Below are 6,874 nucleotides of genomic sequence, written 5' to 3' on the forward strand. Positions count from 1 at the left end.
ACCGACGACAGTAATATTGAGTCCTTAGTTGGGTGTTGTTTAGGATGTGTTCCTAAATAGGCACATGTTGTATGATTTTGATGTTTATGCTATATAAATGCTTTGTATGTTCATAGGCGGACCTTAATGGAGCATTGGGGGGTCCCGGGCCACTGTTCAATTTCCGGCACGTAGTGTAATTTTTTTTTCTATTAAGTACACTAGCTTGAAGTACGAGGGACACCCCTACTAAAACAGTCTGCATCCGCCACTGTGTATGTTTGATAATGGCATGGTATGTAGGAGTAGGATGTAATACTTCTATTGTTATGTTGTGTTGGAATTCACTAAGCTTCGTGCTTACCCTTTCCTTCTTAAAATTATTGTTTCAGGACTTGTAGGTTCTTGTAAAGGGAATGACATGGCTTGACTATACAAATGGCGCAACTTGATGATTATTTATAACTATGGAACTGTATAAACTTTGTATCCGTTGTTTTGAATGACAATTTATGAAACATAATAGAGTTCATTATTATGGATGTTTTTAGTTAAACTTTAATGGTTTTAGTCAAGTAATGAAACCTTTGGGATTTTATATTAAATAAATGAGTTTTTAAAAGGTTCAAAATTTATTTTTATTTTTGGAACATTACAAGACTTTTTTAGAGTAATTTTTGAATGACCACCTTCGCGAGGATAGATTCATTGGTGCATCAAAATAACTTTGGAAGTCTATATTCCATATGATATGTATGAACTTTCATCCAAAGCAAACATCTATGTGTGACCCTTATCCTATTAGAAGTCAAATTAATCTTATCGTTAGAAGTAGGATTGCAAGTTTTCATTAGATCTAGTAGAAGCACTAGCGATTCCCTAAATATAGTGTGTGATAGACACACACAAGTTATATGCAGTTGTTTTCAAAATTAACTGAATGCCAGTCTTAGTTTGGAAATATCTTTCTATAATAAGATTTGTGACTATAATGTGGGAATCATAGTTTATAATAGATAGACAGTAGCAAAAGAGTCCGCACCCGTCAATAAACAAACATTGGAAAATTTGAAATTGATGCAAGATACATGATTCAACTTTGAATTCTTACAAATGTAACATGACATAAGAAAACCCTATCTAATGTGGTACATGGATCACTAGAATGTAATCTGATATAGTCTACCACAAATGACATGATACGTACTTAGTGTAATATCCGGTATGCTTGAATCATTAGAGATTGAATATGGATTTGGAATTAATATTTGTGTACGAATATTTTTATTGTGAGATCAAGAGAAGGTAGTGATAATAATGGAAACTATTAGTGTTGTCAAGAAGAATTTTGATAATTTTAGTTAGGGTGTGTCTTTCAATAGATATGAAACACTAGACATGCTGAAATCACACTTAAAAAGAGCAACATAACCCATCTAACAGAAGATGTCTAGACATAACTCACTTGTTTTATGATTTTTAGAACCTTGTGAAAATGAGAGTTCAATTGGTCTATGAAAAGCAAGCATTCAAGGACGATTAAAGTATGTTTATATGCATGCATGTATTTCTTTGAAGCAATTACATATAAGGAAGGATTTTCCAAAAAACCAACAATATACTCTATGTGTGACATTTATGATAAGTTAAAACAAATAAAGCTTGCGATTCCAGAAAATTTTACTCAAATGAGATAAGTGATCCATGAACATGCCTTTTATTTATTTATTTATTTTTATTTTTATAGTATGAGAATGCTAATGGCACTTGAAGTAGTTAATTATATAGAGTGTATTAATGAAAAAAATATAACTAAAGTAGAGTTATATATATATATATATATATATATATATATATATATATATATATATACTAGAAAGTTTCTGGCCCGTGCTAAGCATGACCCAAAAATATTGCTGAAAGAAATCTTTATCGATTACATCAAGTGTTTGATTGCATAGATTTAGTTGGAAAGTTGATAAGACAAGGAAAGTACATTGCTAGCGGATTCAAAGTACGTTAATCTTATCTGCGATTAAATAATCTCATACTTCCCAAGTGGGCAAGACTCTACAATTACACCAACATAAAAACAACTATGATTATTTTGTTGGAAAAGCAATATTAGTATCATAGTTCCAATTATTTGTGTATTATAGCATCCAACTTTCATTTCTTTCTATTATAACATTACACTTTAGCTTTTTTTCTTATTAAGGCATTGTATACAAAATACAACATAAAAAAGTTGAATGGTCATGTCTTAGGTGGAATTAAAGTCAAAGATTTAATAAAACAAAAGAAGTAAAAATAACTTCAATAATTGGGAAAATTTATAGATAATCACACTATTACTTACCACTCTACCTAAATTTGGTAAAATGATAGTAATTGGCATTGTGTTTAATTCAGTTAAAAATCTTTTAAAAGTTTGAAAGTCATATAAATTCTTCAGAGGGCTGAACAGAGAACTGGTAAGCTTGTTCACTCTCAAGTCTCAACCTACAATTTCATTTAAAATTTAGAATCCATATAAATCTAGTAAATTATGTTCACTTTAGCGACTATACATATTCACCTGAATATCTTAAGTATGAGAAGTTTGATGTAATTTGTTATTGGCTATATAGGTCTATGGTACTACAAAGTATTTGCACTATCAAAAGATACATCTCACGATAACAAATCAAATGATTCGTTTAAACAAACAAATAAAATTATAATAACTTCTTTTCTTGTAATCCAACAAATGTATAAATGTATTCTGTCAGAATATTTTTAAGAATGTTTGTTAACAACATATAATACTAATGAGTAATGCATCTTACTCTTTAGGAGAAATTTGACTAATGAGTAATACTAATGTTTGTTAACAACATACATAACGGGTGTCGACTCAGGAAACAGCGACGTGTGTGATGATTTGTAGTTTCTTTTGAGATGTTTTTGTCTTAATAATTTTGGCAAGATTACTCTTTAGGAGAAATTTGACTTGAATGATTGGTTACTTTATGTAATTTATAGACTATCCCTATTTCAAGATCACTTTTTTATTTTTATCTTTCAGTTTTAAAGCAAAGAACCCTAGAATTTATTAGAACCTGCGATCTCTTTTATTCTTTTATTTATTTTAGAAGTTCAAATATATTTTTAAAACTCTATTTTTTTCACTGTATAAGTCAATAAACATTTTTAAACAAAAATGTAAATTGTTTTAAATAAGCAAACACAAACAACACCTATTTCTTTTAGTACTATTATAAATTTATTTAACAAATTTTATTTATCCGTAAAAATGAGATGTTACAAAGTCAATGTTTTAGTCGTTACGCTTTACAGAGTTTCCATTGAAATGTGTTTCTGTGATAGAAGATACTGCAAGCTTTGTGATATACACACAATTTTCTTATCTAATTTGTGAAACCATAACTTTCCAAGTATGATGTTGTTTTGAGAACTATGATGCCCTTTCAACAAAACAATTTCACAAATTAAAGTAATATTTTTGAAATACTTTGGAAAGAAGTAGTCAAGATTTGATGTTAAGGTTAGCAAAACAATTATGAAAATTAGCATATTTTTTCAAAATTAAAACATCTTCGGCTATAATTTCTCAAAATTATAGGCCATGATGGTTAATCTTTGACGGTGTTATATGTGGATTTTGATAGAACTTATGATTTCTTTGGGATTACCTAATTGAGATTATGGAAATAAATGATTTTCGGTTCAGTTTGGTGTGGCTAGATTAGAACAAAATTCCATAGTTTCAATTTTTATTTCTCAAATTTAATTTTTAAAACGGAAGTTGTTATTTTGTGGTACTTAAAAAATGTCATTTAGTAGCGTAACACCTCCCATTTTGGTCATATTAATAGATAACCCTAAATTTTTATATTGCAAATAGTTAATGCCACTCAACCAGTTGTAAGTTCAAACACACGTATCTTGAAACTAGTCACATTCAAACATCTTCAAGTACAATGTGACGAGTTAGTCCGATGTGTGGATGTTCATGATATAAACGACATTCTTTGGCTTGGCCTTGTTCAACTCGATCCATGCCTATATAATTAGACTAGAAATGAACAAGAATTAGGCCAAAGAACCATAACTGACATAAATTTAGATTTCATCCATCATTACTTGAGATTAATTAAAATATATACCAAGTTAACAGTTTTATTTCCTTTCGCTTTAGTTGGAAACATTGGCGGACCTATGTAGTAATAACAATTTGTTTCACACTGAGAACAAGTACACTATTAAAAAAACATATACCATGTATGAATTAGCCACTAGAATCTCACATGAAGAATAATCTCAAAAAAAGATTAGAAAATTGTGGCTGCTGGGATTCGAGCCCAGGTCTCCACGGCCACAACGTGGAATTCTTACCACTAAACTACAGCCACTTGATGGTTGTTGCATCTATAAATTCATATAAATAAGACGTTACTAAAAGAGCACAACAAACTTATTCCGCTGTAAAACGATGAGATAGAAGTATAACCTACAAGCTTCAGACTCATTGCAAAGAAGGAAACTAGGATAAATTGATGGGTTTTCTTTTCTTGAAATTGTACATGTTTAAAACAATTTTATGATAAAAATAATGACATGTTCAGTTATGTATCATTTCGATTATTTTTTTTTTCTTTTCAGAAACACATGAACAATTTATTTTAAGGAAATTGAGTAAACTAACCATTTTCTAATATTATTTTTAATAATAATAACATTTTTTTTTCTATTAAAAAAAGACCACTCGGTCCGGAATGAGTTATTTCGGATCCAATTCAATGGGTAATGATCTGACCCGGTAATGTGGTTCCGCTTATAAATACCAATTTAACCCGTTTCGGATTTCATTTCGCACCCTCTCATTTCGGATTACCCTACAGACAGCTGACAGCATTCCGAACACCATTAAAATTGGAAATGTTTTTTGATAGCGGTGATGAGATGTATTTTTTATATGTAAGTTTTCATTATGTTTATAATTATATACTTTTATTTTAGATTATACGTTAAAACATGTATAATTTATGCACTTATATAGGTATTATTAGTTTTTCTGTGAATTTTATTGGTTTAAAGGCAATTATAGGATTACGTGTAGGAATATATGTATGGTACATCAAAAAATCGTACTAAAAATCTTCATTTTGATTAGTTCGGAATCTGAAAATCATGTCCAGAATAATAAGAACTCCTTCGGAATACGAGGAACATTCTGGAATCCAATTCCAGAATTTTGTCCAGAATTACGTTCCGGATTGTTGCTCTGGACTTGAGTTTCGGAATTATGTATTCAGTCCTCCCGAACATACATACAAAAATACCTAATTAACTATTTTTTTGATTGTAACACGGTAGAACATACAAAACTGTTATTACTACAACCTGCAAGCCTAAACTTAGGCGCAGAATCATGTTTTGGTGATTACGTGAACATGTAGATGGGTGTGGAATGTCACCCTTTCCTCTGTCACTGTCTTATGTGAAAGGAATTTACTACTTATGATCTAGTTGACCTACAAGAGCTTTTATTTCTGGTCGGCGACTATCATGTTTGCTTTGATAGGAAAGCATTCTACTTGGTCACCGACTTACAATTCGTGGATTATCCTCCCCCCCTCCCCCCCCCCCCCCCCCCGGTTCTAGTTTTGCAGAGTTCGAACAACGTGTGTTTCCATTTGTGTCGCTTTCACGTTCAATGAGAATGGCTGACCTTATGCACTTCTTCAATACCTTACTTCATCAATTAAGTACTGCGGACGCGGTGAGAGTCTCCTTACTATATATGCTAAAGCAATGATTTTTAGGGAAATACCCCCGACAGCCGGTTACTAATGAACATATGGCACTCGTTTCTAATTTAAATGAGTTTAATAGGTATACAGTTTTTTATACACATTATATCAAGTGATACATTTACTTAAGTTGTAACATTCCGTTTAAAATTAATTAAATAAATAATAAACTCTAAAGGCCCGGGATGTAATTTTATTATTATTTTATAGCCAAATCAATAATATTTAGCGGAGTGCTGGTTTCGGGGAGCCAAATGATATATTTTAGACTTTCGGGGGTTAAAGTGTAACCCCGAGATTTATTTTGTAAAGATTTTCAGAAGTCAGGGGGTGTTTTGTAAATTATTGGACTTAAATTAAAAGGATTTTGGAATGCTGAGGGTCGAATGGTAAATTATGTACCTAAGTTGAAAAGAATTTGTCATGGAGGGGCTATATGGTAACTTATGGAGTTGAATCGAAAAGAATTGAGAGGGAGGGGTAGATTATGTAACTGTGAGTGAAGTTTTAAGAATGAGCGGGCATAATAAACCCGATACCCTCCCTACCCGTTGGAAGCATGTGACTCAAGAAACCCTAACCCTAATAAGCTTCTCCAGCCGCCAACCTTCTTCCTTCACTCTCAGCCATCGCCGTCGCTGTCGGAGCCGTGAACCACCGAGTCAAGTTCCACTATCGCCGGACGTTAGCACCACTGCTGCCGCTGTCTTGTGCCGTTGCTGCTCTGCTTCCAACGAAGTTGTGAACTGCAAGGACCAACGAACCTGCTGCCCCCATTGACCAGTCGAACTGCATTGCCCTTCTCCGTCTTTTTCTGCCGCTGTAGTCGCCATTCCGGGCGGCTGTTGCGGCTGGCGTTCTTCTCCGACTGCCATACGCCACCGTGGGGGGGGGGGGGGGGGGGGGCGGGGTGGCTGGGATTGAATGCATTTTCCGATGTGAACTCGTGTGTGTTGATGTGTTTGTTGGGTAGGGGATCAAGAGAAAGCATCGCCACCACCGTGAAGTGGTGGCTGTCATCGCAAACCACCGCCTGCCGCCAATTCTACTTCCTTCTGCCGTATCTTGACACCACCAGC

General features: G+C 33.2%; 1 non-coding gene across 1 annotated transcript; it reads right to left on the reverse strand.

The window, feature by feature from the left end:
* Positions 1-4,322: 4,322 nt before the first annotated feature.
* On the reverse strand, positions 4,323-4,394 carry TRNAH-GUG (transfer RNA histidin (anticodon GUG)). Its single transcript has one exon. It is a non-coding gene; the product is annotated as a tRNA-His (tRNA).
* Positions 4,395-6,874: the final 2,480 nt, after the last annotated feature.

This window comes from Lactuca virosa, chromosome 3 (genome assembly GCF_052849685.1).
Source record: "Lactuca virosa cultivar CGN04683 chromosome 3, Lactuca_virosa_CGN04683_v6, whole genome shotgun sequence".
In the NCBI taxonomy this organism is placed as follows: Eukaryota; Viridiplantae; Streptophyta; class Magnoliopsida; order Asterales; family Asteraceae; genus Lactuca; species Lactuca virosa.